The sequence below is a fragment of the Larus michahellis genome, chromosome 6 (genome assembly GCF_964199755.1).
Source record: "Larus michahellis chromosome 6, bLarMic1.1, whole genome shotgun sequence".
Lineage (NCBI taxonomy): Eukaryota > Metazoa > Chordata > Aves > Charadriiformes > Laridae > Larus > Larus michahellis.
The window spans coordinates 34710007-34728218 of record NC_133901.1 but is presented as its reverse complement, the minus strand read 5'-3'; the positions used below and the strand labels follow the sequence as shown (position 1 = coordinate 34728218).

The 18212-nt window shown below is 39.1% G+C and overlaps 1 protein-coding gene across 21 annotated transcripts in view; it reads left to right on the top strand.

The window, feature by feature from the left end:
* Positions 1–18212, top strand: part of PCDH15 (protocadherin related 15) — a 799343-nt gene that overhangs the window by 112356 nt on the left and 668775 nt on the right. For all 21 annotated transcript variants that reach the window (XM_074589897.1, XM_074589896.1, XM_074589895.1 and 18 more), the window contains exon 2: positions 13731–13987. The gene's annotated coding sequence lies outside the window, so the exon portion shown is untranslated. The remainder of the gene's footprint in view (positions 1–13730; positions 13988–18212) is intronic.

Here is an 18212-nt window from a genome sequence, read left to right as displayed (position 1 = left end):
GCTTGAATAATCGCTGACAGAGGTTACCAAAGGATGTGCTGCTTTCTCCACCAATGGAAATCTTAAGAAATTAAGACATTCGCTGCCTCCCTCTTTCCCTCTCCCAGTGGAAAATAGGAAGAGAATGTGTTCCCTGTGCTATTGAGAAGTTAATCCAGGATGGTCATGATGAGAACTTCTGCTTTAACCATGCATACAGGTATCTCTACAAGAGATACGGAGAAAAGAAATAAATTTGATCCATTTGTCATTAGTTGGAGCAGTAGAAATTTCGCAGCATACTTCGTCTTCGTTATTATGATTCTCTGTAAACTGAATGTGTAGATCTTGCTTGGTTCCTTTCTACCAAGTAGTTAAGGTGTTAATTTTTATGTAGTTTGAACAACAATAGAAAATAATATTAGCATGTTAAAGTACTTGTGATAAAGAAATACCAAGTAGAAAGGTTCTGTTTGTATGAGATGAAACGTGCTTCCTCACTGGCATAATGAACACAGATGGACAGTAATCCGACTGTACTATATATGTGCCTTTATTTATGTGAAGTGACCAGATGGCAATTAATCTAGTATGTACTCAGCAAGGAATCTTCCTGATACGTCATTCTACAAAGGTAAAATTCTTTTTCATTTCTTGCAACCCGAGTCACGGGGATCATTGAGGCCCTTTCTCTCTTCCCTCAGTATTGCTTAGCTCCAGAGCGTAAGGTGCAGTGTGTTGTCTGCACCAAAGTACTCCCTTTTTTGGAATAATTCGTGCATAGAGTTTGAGTTAGCTCAAGCAGCAGTCAGAAGTTGGAGTTTTACTGCCTACTTGCACATACGATTGCAGGCCTGTGGCCAAACAGCAATTATGTGAGCCCCTTCTTAACTTTCTTTTTTTCCTTCCACTGGATGTTGTGTCGTCTTGACCCAAAGTTTTTGTCTTTTTTTTTTTTTCCCCCCTCCTTTTTCTGTTATTATGCACTGTTTTCAAGTTTTTGTTACAGTGGCTGGTGGCAGTGGTATTTTAGTGGCTTTTGGAAGTATAAGATTGATTTGACATCCTTGTTTAAGGATAAGAAAATTCAGATTCCTTTTCTTTTGACATATCTCATGTGCTCATTGCAGGGATTTGAACTAGATGGACCTATAAAGGACCCTTCCAACCCAAACCATTCTATCATCTCACGTGAATGTCGGAGATACTGGTTAGGGTACATCTGGGCTTGGAGAATTTGCACAAATTAGTGTTTCAAGCAAAGATGGCATATTTTAGTGTACCATGGTAGGTAAGCCAATTAAATTGTTCCTGGCCAATAAACCATAAAGCTGCTCAGAACATGAAGGAGTGTTTGTAGAATAGGCATATGAATAGAAAACGTGTATGTATGAGTGTCGGCAACATAGTTAAAAAGCCTGTTCCAAAAAAATACCATAACTGCTAAAAGATCTTAATTAGAGTACACTGTATTTCAATTGCCATTTTTATTTTAGCTTTCATCGTCCCGCACTTCATGGTGGTGGTTCATCTCTGTTAGCCTGAATAACTTCACATGGCATGGTCATTCCCGGGTACATTGAACAGCCTCCTTTTTGACACTGCGAGAAGTGACTCCTTTTCTCTCCTCTCTCTCAGTGACAGGTGAGAAACGGGCTTTTTAACACGTGGGATGAATGGACTAAGAACTTCAGAGAACTGATCTGGAAAACTGAGGAAAAATTTATCATATGCATACTTGGTGTAGTAACATGTTGGCCAGGCAAATGAGAGAGAAGCGTTCCTTTCAGTGAAGTGAATGCATGCTTTGAGGGGAACGCTTGCACTAATAATGAATTTATGATAGGCATATGCCTAGATATGAATTGGGTGGGTTTTGTAGTAATTTCCCCTCCATCAAAGGCATTTCAACCAAGACGTCAAAAGGAGAAGTACGAGGGAAAGAAATGGTACAATTAGCAGTTAATTTAAAGTAACTAAAGTGTATTAGACCCAGTCAAATGAACTATTTTATTTTTGCTCCTTGTTGTTTGTAATGTCATAAGCATGAGTCATTTAAAAGCCAATCTGGCTCAGTACAGTGTGTGCTGTTTTATAGTGTTTTCTCCTTGCCAGCATGAGTGTTTCCTTGTTAATGTTTCACATCTGTTCTTTGTAATTTAGTGATTATGTGCAGGCCTCTGTGTCCTCCTTGTTTATTTTAAAAGGACAATGGGAAGCTTCATTTACGTGAGATTAAGTAGATGTCTGTGATTTATTGAAGTTTGGGCGTCTTGGACCGCTGCTTTGCTGGTCTGTGTAAATGGATATTTTTAGCAGAAGATGAAAATGTGGATGGTTGGAGAAAATCAGTAATCTACAGTTGCAATCAGCTGAATGTTTTAGAATCGAGTTGGCAAATGTATGCCAGAGATTTATATTGCTTTCTTATCAGTCATGCTCAGGCTCCTTGCAAGCATCTATGATGTGTTTTTGTTTTAGCAAGTATTCAGAGAACAAGTTTTCATTCGGTGGGTATCTATATTCACGCAGGCACAGGGTTTTCATGTCCAAACAAGAGTATTTTCTATTAAATAGAAGTCCTAACTTATATATTGGTATTATTGACCACTCAGACATTCGTATGGAAAGTGGCAACATCATGTAAATCAGGTGAGATATTGCATATAATAATATGCAATATGAAACAGTAAATGACCAGAACGAACTCAGTTGAGATGTGAAAATAAATTATTTACCTATTTTGTAAATGCTTTAATACTTTCTCTGACACTGAGGTGCTCAAATAAGCAAAAGGGCAAACATAATCAGATAACTTAATAATTAGGAACGGTTTGACTGGAGCACACAGTAAGCTTTCAGGTGTTGCAGAGGAAGGTTTCTTATTTATAGTCGAATAGAACCAAGAAAAATAAATCTGGTTGTGGAGGTGATACTTTGCAATTGAAATACTACACAAGACTGGAGTCCGACTCTGATCTCTGCCAAAGCTATCTTTGTAACCTTCAGCAAATTAATTAGACCTCTGGACTTGGCCAAGCTTAGAATTTAGATGCTGGGCTTTGAGAGCCAGGTATCCTGAAAGGGAGGAACCCACATCCCCAGATAATTTGTCTCTGTTTCACGTGTACTCAGGATTTATTCTTTTTCATGTACTTGTGCATTCACATGTTCATACCATCCTGTTGTCACTGACTCGGGCAAAGGTGTTCTGGTGCAGTGATCACTGATGTGAGCAGGGAATTAATCTGATTGCCAAAAAGGGTGAGGGGATGTGCCAGTCCACTGCATTTGGGTGAAGACTGGAGCAAGGCTGGGGGGTGTTTTGGGAGCAGAAATCGGGTATAGCTGTTACCAGAGATTAAAAAGCAGGTCTCAGGCTTGCAGGAATCAGACAGCATCAGTCTGGAGCACTGCTGTGTCCGCAGAACATCTGAGTGGATCCTCCCGCCCTGGGTGGCGGTGAAAATCACCAGTGGAGTCACAAACCAGTTCTCCAGTTAATGCTCTGTTCAGGGGTTGGGACTGATCAAGGAAAACTGCAAAGCAGAGTGTGATCTTTACTATTTTTTTTTCCTCCTTCTTACATTCCCAGTGTTTATGTACTCACATTTCATATTGAATGCTGCAGTTGCCTCACAAACATTTTAAGCTCAAGATGGAGGGGTCTTCTCTCCTACTCTTGGATGCCACTTGAATTTTTTGTGCCTTTCCATCATTTTTATGGTTCTTCAGTTGAAAAACAGATACCTGTATTGCAGTATGAGTTTAGAGCAAGTGTGTAATAAAACTTCTCAGAAAACTCTTGCAGCCTACATGCGCTCAGGCAGTCAGGGAACCAGAGGTACAGTCCAAGGTCTTTCTCCCATGTACTTTTTAAGTCTCTTCTTAGACCCTTGTAAACTTTTTGATATCCACAGTATCTTGAAGCAAAGTTTCTGGAAGAAAACCCACTGCCTCTTGTTCGCTTTGAACGGTTGTCGGATGCCCCTCTAGCTCCGATCCTGAGCGAGACAGTGAGCAGCAGGTTGGGCTTTCACCCTTTCCATCTCACTCTGGGTTTGCTAGACCTCTGTTGTCCCTCTTCTGAGTCATCTCTTTCCTGACTGAAAGGCCTCGGCCTTTGTGCCCTTCCTTGAACCCTTTGTAAGTCTATTATACCCTTTTTGAGGTGTGGGAATCAGAATTAGGTACAAGAAGTATGCACTGTGTGTTCTATACAGAAACACTTTTTTTCCTGTTGTTTTCTATTCTTTCTCTAATTATTTCAGTTTTCATTTGACTGTCAAGGAATCGGAGCCAATATTGTTGTAGAACTAAGTTGCAGCCCCACATTATCATTCCTGCATGTTAATATTCAGCACAGTGTCCATCATTTTGTATGTAAAGCCAGGATGTTTTTCCCCGGGTACATCACTCTACGTTTATTCGTGTTGCATTCCATCTATCATTTTGATTGCTCAGTCACTGAAACATGGAAGGTCCATCTGCAGATCTTCACAGGTGGTCCTCATCTTTGCAGTCTTAAATACCTTGGTATCACCCACAGAATGTCACCTTCGTAGTAACTCTTTTCATAGATTAATTAGAAATATGTTGAACAGCACAGGTCCTCATTCGGCTGTCTGCAAGACGCCCCTGGTGAGCTGACTCCCCTGTGAAAACTTTTGACCATTTAATCCTACCTTCTGTTTCCTATCTTTGTAACCAATCATTTATCCATGCAAAGACTCTATCTTTTCTCCAGTATTTTTTCATTTCCATAAACGGAGCCATTGTTGACTTTTGTGGAGGGACTCAGATGGAGAGTTGCCGTCTCCTAAGAATACAGTTCTTATATTATTGATGTAAGATAACTTTTTATTTAGTGATTATGTCTTCCTTTAAAATACCCAGTATGCTAGGGACATAATAACTTCTGGTTTATTCTATTTTTAAACTCTAATATGTCTTGATTTCATCGTGTTTTTAGGTTTTATGATTACAATAAAAGGGTCTTGTAAAAATATTCTTATCTGTAATATACATTTCCATTTATAGAGGGGCCTTTGACATCCTCCACTGTTATGTACAGTAGTCCCATATGAAAGAGATTTAATTTTGTTTCTTGTCCAAGTTGTCACATTAGATATACGGTGCACATACCTCTTCCATTCATGATATTTAATTTTTTTATACGAAAACTGACATTTAGATACAAAGAATAAATTTACTTGGCTATTTCTCAGTATCCTCTGAGAGCTACATCAAGAATCACCTTTGAAGTACTGACATTTCCAGCAACAATAGCTGTATTGTAAGCCCACTGGATATGTTGACAAAATCAAATTTTCTTAGGAAAATATGTATAAAAATTATTTGTAATAAAAGCAGGGAGAGGGAGGGTTATTAACAAAGTACTGTCAATCCCACCCACTCAGAAGCTATATGAAGTCTGGCATTTCTCTGCTGAATTGATTTAGTCATAGTTAATGCTGGAGAAATGCCAGAAAATTATTTGAAATCTCTTTTAGAATCTGAAATGTGGAAGCACCGGCCAGAGGATTCCCTGAAGACAGTGAGCAGAAAAGCTGTCTGTGCAGCAGACGGATAAATCATCGTTCTTAGCACTGGTATATTTTTAGAGTCTCTCGACCTGGTGAATCAACTCAGCATAGGGTATATTAATTGCTGGTACGGTCAGAAGTACTGAGAAACTGTCGGTTTCTACCCATGATTAAGGGTGATTTCAATAATCTTATTTTGATTATTGCTTTCAGAAATGTAAAATCCAAGTTAAATATCATATCAGAGGTAAACTGTCTGTTTCTTTGCACCCAGTTGACTGTATGAAGCGTTCATTATCTGACTAAGCCCAAGTATTGTCAAAAATGCATATGATAAACCAGGTACTTGGACTAATAGGAAGGTTTGCTTCTTTAAACAGCTTCCACCTGTGGTGTTACTCTGTATAAAATGTGTGGAAGTCGAAGAACTGTCAGATTAAAGACAACAGCCTTGTAAAGAGGTGTAACATCCTCAGTTTTCCCTGCTTGACATCTGTGGAGCTTCTGCTCTGTTTGCCAGCCATTGCTGACTCAGCTGAGAAATGGGAGATCACATAGTACGCATTCTTCCTTGGAATAACTATGGGAAGATACTTCTTAATCTTATTACCAATGCCAAAGTTTAAATTCAAGTAGAATACAGTAAAAATGGTGGAGTCCAACTTCTAGATTTCCATAGAAACTTTAACTGACATAACTTTGGTATTTTGTGTTATATGTGGAACACAAAATCTGTCAGGCAATGTGTTTAACAAGGAAACCAGAGAAAATACCAAATATACTTGTGGTGCGTTTCATGCTGGTCTTGAAAACTTAATTTTTACTTGTTTTGATGTTTTTCAGATGGTCAGGTAGCATGACAAAACAAGCATATATATATTTAGGTATATAAGCCAACCTGTGTCTTTGTGTTTGCCTTTTTGAAACACTGTAATTTATTGCTATTTGTGAAGCAGAAAATCTGTGAGACGTGTAATGTATGGTTCTCAAAGGCAGTTGTGTTGAGTGGCTGGAGGAGAAGCCAGAGAGCTGGTTATGCCACTTGGGAAGTGTGTGGGGCTTCACAGCTCTTGATGTGAGTTTGTCTGTAAAATGGGTACATGACTCGACTTACCTCATCAGTGTCTCAAAGCTTGTCCTGTAAGGCATTTCAATATTCTTCACAGAAATGTCTGAAAACGTGAAACAGATGATGTACAATGGACTTAGATTAAAACATGAGTAGATATTCAGATGTAGAACGTGTTGAAAACCAGCTATGCCTGAAAGTCATGTACCCCTGTCCTACGTAAGTTAATAGGTTGACCGGAGTTGGTTATTTTTAGTTAGTTATTTCCTACTAGTCTTGAGCAAAACCAGCCGTTAAACAAAGGCCATGAAGACTTTCATAAATTTATGGAATAAATGATAGTGGCGTTATCTGCTCTATCTGAAGGACGTGCTTGTGACAGATCACTTTAAGCAGACATGAGGCATTTCACTTTTTTTCTAATGTGTCTCATCATACACAGAGAAACAGCAACAGGACCGTGGATCCTGAAAAAAGGGGGCAGTAGAAAGCTTTCTTTGTCACTTTAAGACTTTTAAATACATCAATTTATGGGATTATTGGGGTCTGATTTAACATCTGCCTCAAGGCAACATAGAAACACAGTATGTTTTTACTACTGCTATGGATTATGTATTTCCATACGGCATATCTTTATATGTGTCTTGGTGGCACAGGAGGAGATTGGCAGTAAGAGGTAGGATGAAGCGTCGGCCTACTATTATGTGCATCCCTTATTTCAAGCCAACTGGTCAGGCTGATTGTGGAGAGCTTTCTCAGTGTCTTGCTGATAGCCACTGTGGTGTTTTCTTTTTCTTTCCAGTTTGCTTTTTTAGTACTGGTGTTTCATCTGAGGATCTCTTTTGGTTGTGCAATTAAGAAAACAGTAATTTTCAACAGAGACCTTCAAAAGCTTACTCTAGTATAGGCCTGGTTTCCTAATCTCTGCTAGGGCCAGAATTCAAACCGTTACCTCTCATAAGTAATTTCATAATGTATAATGTGCTTTGTGGAATTTCAGAAATTTCCTGATGATAATTTTGCCAGTGAGATTTATTTTTGGAAGTGTGGAAGTTAGGAGAAGTGTTCCTATGTGTAACAGGGCTGTGAACAGTGTTCTGCTCAAGGAGTAGACGGTAGCTGTAGTTACAAAGCTTGGCTTTAGTCTTGGGGTTAAAACAGAAGAAATAAAATAATGGATCTGCCTAGTCTCAGCTGCTGCTGGCTGCTGTTTACTGCATGAGCTGCTCCCTTTCTGCAGCTCCCAGTTCAACATCATCTCCATGTTGGCAATTACTAACTAGATTATTTAGAAATATGCTAAAGTTAGCTGGTCCTAGCTAACTATTTTAGCTATATTGACTGAAAATACAGCTACTGTTGGTGAGTTGTAAAAACAACAACAAAATTAAAAATAAATCCATTGCTATAGTTGCACTGAATGGTAGTGTAAGTCAAACATGAATCAAATAGATACATTCCCTTTTTATATTCTTTGGGGAGCTAAGTGTGTGTTGCAGTATTGATGAAGAAGCTTATGTTATGGCGAGGAGACACTGGAATCTGTAGGTGGTATAAATGGATAATGTTAATTAAGAAATCAAGTATGCAGATTTGGCTCACCTCTAAAGAAAAATAGATCATTTGGTATTTTTCTGTTAATGAAGAATTTTACACTACGATGAAAAAAGACTTGGCGTGAAGCAGATGAGGCGCAGGCAGCGTTCTCGGAGGAAGATTTCTTGCCAGAACATACCCTGGAAGAGGAGAACAAATAGGAGATAGAAGAATTGAGTCAGAAAACTCTGTTCCTTGAAAATTATTATTCTTTTTGTGTAGCTACTACTTCTTTTTTGGCTTTGGCGACTGTCACACAGGTTCTTCTTTTGATCCCGTGCCTCGTTCCATCTTCAAACCTGCGTTGCCAATGGTAGTATCTTGTCGGGGGAGCCAGGTTGCACTTTCAAGCCTCGGGTGAGGTTTGTTCAGGAATTCATGCTTCAGGCCATTGTGTTCGAGCACAAACTGAAGACCTCTTCAGAACTCCCGGTGCAAATCTGTTCAGTCGCCAGCTGTTGTACCTTTCCCAAATGGTGCTACCCTGAGCAGTGCTTCCTAGGAGTGAGCTGACTCAGCTGGAAATAGGGAACGCTTCTTGGAATCAGGAGGGGCCTCAGGTCTCCTTCTTTTCACTCAGTGAAGCCGTCTGCCTGCAAACAGAGAGAGGAGGTGGGAGAGTTTCCCAAGGGCTAGAAACCAGTGGGCAGAGTTCACTGCCCACAGGCTGCAAAACTGCATGGAAACAAGGATCTGCCTGGGAGGATGCAGTGACTGAGCAGACACTTGTGCACGTACTTTATTTACACTTCCTCCTCCTTCCCTGTTTACTTTGATCTTTCTCTTTTTGAGAAGTTAATTAGCTTAGTTTTTCTCACCAAGTTTGGCTTTTTTGCATGTGTTAAAGTATCTTTCAGGCACATTTGGGCAGCTGACTACAAGAGAATGGTCTGGATGGGTCCACTTTAAAGTTACAGGCTTTGTTTACGTTTCATAGTAACATTAGGTATCTGAGCAGGACAACAATTGTTTGTTCTGGTCTCGGTAAATCATTCCATAAAGTTTTGTTTTCCTGATTTGAAAGTAACCCTGGATTTCTCTCCAAATGAGGTTCACACGTTGGCATTATGAAACTTTCAAACCTTTTTACAGTTGATAATGCCTGAGAAAATAAATCAGCTAAAGGTTACTGAAGTACTGAAGTGTGCACTTCCGCTATAACTGAATCCAGGAGTGTCACCAGGCTTTAATGAGATGATTTGTCTCTTCCAGTATAGGGTTGTTCCTTGTAATTTATATTCCTGAACCTGTTACTTTAAAATTGCTTAAATTATAGTATGTCTTCCCATAGGAAATGTCCTCATTAGAACAGTTAACTTCATGTTGGAAAAATAACTTCTGCTGTTTGGACTACCTTTTTTTTTTTCTGTATACCTTTTGCCAGTTGTTAGGAAACATACTCTTTGACGAACCTTGGCAATTCCTGTCCTTAAATTTTAGAGTTTTCATTTGTGGGGTTTTTTTTAATGTATGTAGTAGTTCTGCAAGTTAAGCGCTAGTTAAAAATTATTCTAATTAATATATGGAATGTTAATTAATGCATGTAGTGAAAGATTCCATACTATATTTGCTGGGGTCCAACTATACCTGAACGCATGTATTTCCCATTCATTAGCATCATTTAATTTGTGTTTTGGGAACCCCAGTCTGCAAAGTTTATAGTGCTTAAGTTAAGCACAGGCATGGTTTTTATTTTTGTTTCCTCTTGAGCATTATGAGGTGATTTTTGTTAATATTTTATTCTCTCTTCCAGAAATAATGACCCTGCCTTTTGGTTTTCTGACATTTCACATGATTTCAGCAATCCTTATTTAATTAACTGAAGCCCTTTATATCTTGGACATGTATTTGATGAAAACATGAAAGGATCTGGCAGACTGCAATTTGCATCTTAGTTGTATAGCAGTATTTCGTGTTTTTCTTAAGATCACAACCTCTAGATGTAGTTGTTTACATGGGACTCTGTTTAGGTCTCTGGGAAGTTGAGCAGTAGATCTAAAAGTTTCTGCAAGACTGAGAAATTCTCCGTGTTTCCCCCAAAGAGACAGGAGTTGAGCGTCCTCACATCCCTGGCGTCTGTAGTGCTGGTGGTTATAGATTCAGTCTGAGCTTTGCTTTGCTAGGATTTCAGGATACCCGGATGTTTTTAGGCTTTCCATCTCTTATAGACTACTGTTGTATTACAGAACCAGATACTGCATTAAAGAAATGAACTAATGAGTTACTGCTAGTAAAAATTACTAAAATGAGGTAGTAAATACTTGTCAGGCATGGCAAGTAACTGTTGCAACTGTCAAACGAGAAGCAGATTCCCAGCCTTTTTGTAATTGTGATTTTACTACAATTATGTCGCCCCTCTTGTTTGTAAGAGACTGAACTTCTAGTGTCATTCTTTTCTTTGCTGATGTGATCCTTTAGCATTTGCTCTTCTGAAAACTTTTGAACCTTTGGACTTTGTAGGCTGGTCTTGCTCTTTTCTCTCCTGCCCAGATTCCTAAAATGTCTTGCTCTAGGGTGAGTATTTGAGGCCTTGCCTGACGAATTCCTGCCTGAAACACAACCTCTGAGCCTACAGGTAGAGAAGAAAAGAAGAATCAGAATGGGAAGGCTGGTGGGTGAGAATAGGGCATAAAAGAAACTTTTTGAACAAATGCCTTCGTGTTGCAGCCTCTCATTCCTCCCTCACACACACGTGCATACACACATACTTTTCTGGAAAACAGAAGACAAGTTTGTTTGTTGAATTAAAGAAACATATGTTTGTTGAATTAAAGGAGACTTTCAGATACTTCGATACTTTGTGTCAGGAGAAATACTGGGAAGGTCTCCACTTCTCCTAATTCTTTTCTTTTTGTTTGCTTTTTCTTCTTACCAGCCAATTTTAATAAGGCAATTTGGTAGTCCTGCAATTTGAGAATCATAATTGACTTGGTCTTGTTTTTAATTTTTGTTGATGGATTTTCCTCTCTAATACTGCATTTCTCCCCCAGTCCTTGACATATTTCTAGGAGTTCTTACTCACCTTAAAATTTTTTATTAATGTTAGCACAGTTGAGGTTTGGAAGGTTGCCAGAGATGTGAAGGAACAGTGGGCTAAATGTCACTTGTCTGGAGAAACGGTTTTGTGCAGTTTGTGGTGGTTTTTCTTTTTCAGAGCACTGATATCCAGAGGAGGATATCGGTGAATATTTTTGATGGAAAGTGAGCCTTGGAGAGTCAGCCTTTTTTGGGGAGAGACTCTCTTGGAAGTGTAAAACATCTGATACAGAGGTGATACATGCCTGTATATGTACGTGCGGGTTTTTTACAAAAGCTGTCATCAAATAGTATTTTTAAGTTAGGAATTCAAACACTCAGAAGTTTTGGATGTACCATTATTTTTATTCTTCACCCTTTGGTATTAAACCTAAGGCAGGAGCCTTCTGGAGGAAAGGGAGGTGATTCCAGGTGGTTTCATGATAAATATGTACATGAGAGGTGAATTAAGATTGCACCAGGAGCTATAAATCTGTTGTTTCCAACATCTTGACTGGGGAACTTCACTTCTTAAATGTCGTTTTACTATATCTTTTGGTGTGTACTTTTGTTTATGAAGCTTTAGAAAAGTTATACTACATACTGCTGGATATGTTTAGGAGCAGGATCAGTTTTCTTGTGAACTGTTGTTGAACTTGATGATTATTAAAATTTTAAACATGTAAACAGTGGTTGAGGGATATTGTGTGTTACTCAAGTGGCTCCAATTTTCTTTGCATTGAACAGAGGCAAGTATTATTTGTGAACACCAGCTCCTTAAACAAGTGCATTAACCCTTCCCTGTGACAGAGAATTAAAGACCTAACTCCTGAGTATCTGCTGAAGGTGTATGGCAGTTTTAGCATATTTGTGGATGTGAAATAATTTGGAAGCTGAATGCCTGTTTCAGATGGGATTTCCTGTGTGGTTAAAGGAGCTCTCCTGTTCTACCCGTCTTCCCGACCAGCAAAACTCATTATAGGTTGTGTTCCTAAAGTTTTCAGACATAGCATTGCACAGTTCTTTCTCTCTTCATTTAGACCAAGACTTTTTCTTATTTATCTATGAAAGGAGTGTTGCAAATAAATTTTTTTTTTTCATTAAGAAAATATGATTGAACTGGGCCAATGAGGTGTTTTTCTTTCATCTTCCGCTTCTGCATTTGTTTGTGCAGCAGCGCTCAGCTGGAGGCGTCTGTCCCACTGCCGCTCCCCGGGCGGGCAAAGCCCAATGCTGGAGTGTCCTGGGAAGGGGCTGCCGCTCGCGGTCTGAGCTCTGCCTCACGAAGTAGTGTCCTCATATGGAAAGAAATAGCGCTCTGGTGATGGTGTTTTATAAAAGAAATTGCAAGTTGTGGTAACTCCTGGTTCAGCATTCTCTGTACGTGTTCTTCATGCGCAGCCCACGTAACGTGTAGGTGTGATTAGCTTCGCTTGACATGCTGTGTCTATGCTATTTCGTCCTCAACTTTGCTGTAATCACTTCTGGTGGTTTTGAAGTGTGGCCACAACTTACCTGTTTGTGGCTGCTGAGACTGCAGATGGGCACCACTGTGCCAGTTGCCTGTGGTATGTGGTTGAAGCGCTGAGGCTCAGTGGAAATCATCAGCTGTGCGTTAATTGGATGTTAGAAATGTGTTAGTGTGTTTCGCTTAATTTTTCCTGGATAAAACTATTACCGTCTCAAGATGCATATTTTTCAGATATTTCTAAGAAATTTTAACTTAAAATTTTCATGTTTGTTACCCATTTCATTAAAAAAGAATAATATATTTAAACAGAACAAGTCTTGCACTTTCTATTTTCTTTAGTATTTTTGAAATGTCTCCATAAAATGATCTTTATTTAAAGGGCACTTTTGTTCTGATGAGGATATACAAGAAATGTTCCTGTTGTGTTTTCTGTGTTCTGATATATGCTGTTGGACATCTGTGTAATATCAGTTGGGGTTTACGGAAGAAACACGGGGTTTTAAGCTGTAATTAATGAAAAGTAGTAAGAGTTTTGGAGTGGTTTTCACATCTGAAATACAGCACACTGAGCAGAACTCTTTTTCTAGAGAAATTGGAAGGATTTTCCTAACAGCTTAACTGTGAGTCTAAAACGTCTAGAAAGAGAGAGGAGGAGGTTTGGTTGGGGGAGAATGAGGGGCAAAGTCCTTTATTTGATCTTTAGAGTAACGATCGTTTTACAAAGCACCTCCCTTGGAATCATTCAGGCTAACAGGTTCTGTGCTGAGCATCTGCTCGGTGCCCAGCTTACCCTGCACAATTGCTTATTGGTACCACATCTTGCTTTCTCTACTGAATTTTCTATTCCTTCCTGAAGGTTTTCATGCTTTTGAAACAGTTTTTTCAGTAATGACCCGAATTCATGGGTTATCTTATTTCTTCAGACTGCTCTGCTTGATCATTCCAGCTCTTGATCTTCTATTCTCGCCCTGGCAGTGTGATGGAGATCTGTGAAGCTGGACTATCCTGTGCTGTGTCCACGTGTCCTGGCTTACTCTGACTTTCTCTTTCACAGAGCTGATGCGTGGGCTTCCTACTGGTGGCTTCAGCACCACAAGCAACATGCTGAATACTGTGGAGAAGGAGTAAAAGAAAATGAGCTGCTCTGTTGATAATGCATTGGGTTCTTCTGCACAGACGTAGGATAAGGTCCAGCTAGTGAGCCAGAAGTCAGGAAGTTGCAGCAGAAGAATATTGCTCAGAGAAGCAGAAGGGATAAAGTACATTCAGTTGGAGTGTTTATTGGAAGCCATGTTCATCCAGGATTGAAAGGTGAGATTTTCTGTGGGTTTTTTATTTCATTTTTGATTTATTTGTTGGATTCAGGGAAGACACTTTTCTAAAAAATAAAATTGGTAATTTGTCTTCAATACTTACCTTTATGAAAGTTATCTGAAGAAGGGCACGTGTTAATGTGCTTTAGTTTTGTCACTTTACTTAAAATTTGGGTTTAGGGCAGTTCTGGTGATTGAATGTCCTTGAAACAAAAACTTGCAAGATGACTCTACCTGACAACGTAGTGAAGAGAACTGGAGAGGTGTGGAGACTGAATAAAATGCTTGAAAACTGGAGGCAGACTGGAATGACAGAAAGGAGCTTGACGAGATCCTTGGTAGGAGGCTGAAATCAGACAAATACAGAATAATAAAGAGAGTTAGAATAAAGTATTGGAAAAATAGCTTGAAGATGAGATCAGTTATCCTGTTACTCAGTGCTTTTAAAACAAAGTTTATAGAAATCAACAAATACCACTGTGGGACTAGCTAAGACACACATAACTATGGTTTGCAGGGGATGTCGAACGAGAAGAAAGTGGTGTTCCCTTCTAGCTTTTTCTTATCTGTTTGAAGCTGATAGAAAGCATCATTGATGTGGTTTCAATTGTGGTGTATAAAATTATAGCTGGCAAATAGTGGTGAGAAGGAAGGCTGCAGTAAGGATAGAGAAACCATTAGGAATTCAGTTGTGAATTGTCTTATGTGCATGAGAAACAGCGTTCCTCTTGTTATGTTTTCACTGGGAGGTATCTGATGGTGGAAGGTACAGCGTGTTGAAGGGGAGATGGAAAAGCACAGAGAAGCACACCAGGTAGAAACAAAGTGTTAGGAATGGCACCATTCTGAAATATTGGCCTAATTCTGCATTTCACTGGTAAAATAACCTTTTTCTGCAACCACTGACAAAAGGTAGGTCTTTCATGTTAAGGAATTTTCTATGTGTGACATTTAAGTCTTTGCGTATTGGGTGTTGCCTGAAAAGCTGCTAACGCTGCTCTGTAGGGAACGTGTGTTATTCAATGTTATAAAACATTTACAGTTTGTGTTTGTGATAATCTCAGTAGTACAACCTGAGCTTTGTTTGTGGTATCATCTAAAATTTGATGTAATTAACTTCAGTGCATAAGATTACTATAGTCACATGTATTTCCCTTGTCAACCTGATTAATTATCTTTCATGCTATTGATTCTCTGTGGGATATGAAAATACATACAAATGACATCACAAAGATATTTATTTTTTTTTAATTATAATTAATCTTAGGTAGATTTAGAGTAGATCTGAGGAAGAAATTGTTTGCTGTGAGGGTGGTGAGCCCCTGGTCCAGGTTGCCCAGAGAAGCTGTGGCTGCCCCATCCCTGGAGGGGTTCAAGGCCAGGTTGGACGGGGCTTGGAGCAGCCTGGTCTGGTGGGAGGTGTCCCTGCCCAGGGCAGGGGAGTGTCACTGGGTGATCTTTAAGGTCCCTTCCAGCCCAAACCATTCCATGATTTTTATCATCTTTTAGCACACTCTTAGTTGATATTCCTCCTGCTAAGATTTGTCCCAGGAACAAATTCGGTTTAGCTTATAGACAAGCAAAATACCGTGGATGTTGTTATGATTGTACTTGTGCTTTCAGTTGCAAAGGGTAGTTCAACTGTGACTGATTTGTGGCAGGAGTAGAGCAGCAACACCTTCTCAGCATCATGAACTAGTGAGAGCTTGTATATGAAATATAACCTATGAGACAACAGCATCAACTTGTTAATGTGCTAGGTATTATTTAGGCAGCAAATTTCATTATTTTTGTGGAGGAAGCAAGGTTAGAATCGATGTAGTAAGAAAATTTTAGACTGCTTTTTATGTCACTGGTTTAGCAGCATGTCTCAATTACATTAATTTGCAAAGTCAAGTGATGATGCAAGAAACGGAAAATTCAAAGAGAACAGGCTGATCTTTATTAATATTTTACATTTAACTTGATTTTGTAAAGACTAAGATTAAACTATATCAAGGATATATTTGTTGGGCAAAGTTACAAACCTCAGAGAATTACGACAAGTTACTTGAGGATTTTCTATTTAGCATTACAGTGTGGGTTTTTTCTCTTATAAGTTTAAATTTAAAGCAAAACATTCAGGAATAGGAAAGTTTAAAAATACTTATTCTCTTAAGCAGTAACTATCAACCCACCCTAAAATATGGACCATTCCAACCAATTCCAGAAACTTCTGTATTCTTTTACAGAGAGAAGGCCGTTCTCATGAGCTTTTTTTCTATATATTTGCTTCTTAAAGTAAAATCAAATTTCCCAGCTGTTCACTGGATTGGAGACTACTCTTAAGTTTGAATTAAAATTTAAAAAAATTATCGAATTTTTATGAGAAGTATTTCTCATGAGTTGCTCGGTTCATTATTGAATGGATCGTACTCTCCTGTCTCTATGTGTAGCTAATAAATAGCACATCTATTCAGACAGTCAAATTCTGGAGTCATCACAAACGTGCTTTAGGGGCTGGGACTCAACTGCCCAGAATTCGTACTTGTAAGCATCATGGCCAACAAGTGACTATTTTATCACAACTATTTTATTGGTTTGTAGCTTGGTCCGAGCAAAGAGATAAATTCCAGAAATACTGTCTTACCAGCTGTAACTTTCTGCATAAGTTACAGATTTTTTTCAGTTCCTTTCTGTCATAACTATGTAGATGTCCTAAGGGTGGCAGTCCTGTTTTTGTTCTAAATTTCTTTAATTTTTTTTAATCTCTTGCTCTTACGTTACCTTCTCCTCCTTGATACAGCTTGACAAACAAAAACCCCTAAAAATCTAACAAACAAAACCCCTTTTGTTTTGTCACCGCAACTTCCTAAACATCTATGCGAGAGAATGTCTGTAATTTTAAGTCAACTACTTTTGTTTTCAGTCTGCCTTGAGCTGAATCTTTCTGTATTTAAAGGTTACGCTGTTTTCAACTATTGCTTAAGAATAGAGTAAAAAACCTCCAAAGCGTGTGTATATGGTGAACCTGCTCTTATATTTAATTTTTGGACAATTTGAGAGAGGAATGTCTAGAGTCTAGGAGACTTGCTGCTTTTTATTTCTATGGAAATGCAAAGTGGCAGAAGCGGGGTTGTGCTGTGCTGGGTGCGGTCTCTTGGGCCGTTATTTTCGGATCAGGTTGCAGCACTGCAAGCAAGAAGTAGTGACACCCGCCTGTGTGTGTTGCAGAAAGCCAAGGGTGCTCAGGATTCGCTCAGCTCTGTTTCCAAGAACCAATTCACAAGTGTTAACGCTGGATCTTTGCGGGGTGAAAAAGTAAAGGTTATCTGTTCCTGGGTTATGATCAGTAGAGAAAAGCAAAGGGGTTGTGGATGGATTGTTGGGTTGCGTTACTGTTACCTGTGGTGAGCACTTCCGTCACAGGGGAGGTTTGTAGTATGAGTTACAGGAAACAGAATAATTATATTTTCACTCTTCTGATAAATACCTTAAGTCTGTCACGTGGAATCCCTGTTCCTTACGTTCACATTTATATTGCAGTTCAACAACATTTTTAAATTATAATCTTTTGTGGCGGCATTAAGCCTCCGTTTAGTTGGTGGGAAATCTTTGTTCCCATTCTAGGGCGTTTCTAGTGTGACGTAGCTAATATAGGCTGCAATTGTAGTGATGGCAGAAACAGGGAAACTCTTCTTTAATGCAGCGTATTTGATGACCCATGGCTTCTGTTTGATTTTTATACCACTGTTGGGGTCATGGGTGGTGCGAGAGCTTGCTCTCTCGCTGTCCGTTTTCTTCTCTCACTCTCTTCCTGACTATAGTTGTAAACTATGGGGGCAAAAATTTCCTGTTCCTTCATTTATATATAGCAACTTGTTTAGTGCAGAACAGACCCCACCTGTATGCTCAGTGTTCTGGTTTTGTCCTCACATAACTCTTCCATACAATTTGTGTCCCAGGAAGTAGCTCTCTGCAGAGCTGAACCAGATTCTGATTCAGCTGGGGAGTGGTCCTCATTGTAAAGTGGATACTTCATGGTTATTTGGCATAAAATTACTTGCATTATTTTTCATCCTTTCTGAGATGCTTTTTTAATCTCAGGTCTGCTCTACCAAATGTAGTAAATGAATTCTCCAACTCACAGTCACTGTTTTTCTTCCATCCTCAAAATAAAAGCCATCCCTTATATTTGAGGGCAGAAGTAGCAGCAAAATTAGGCTCTTCCTCCTTATTTAGCA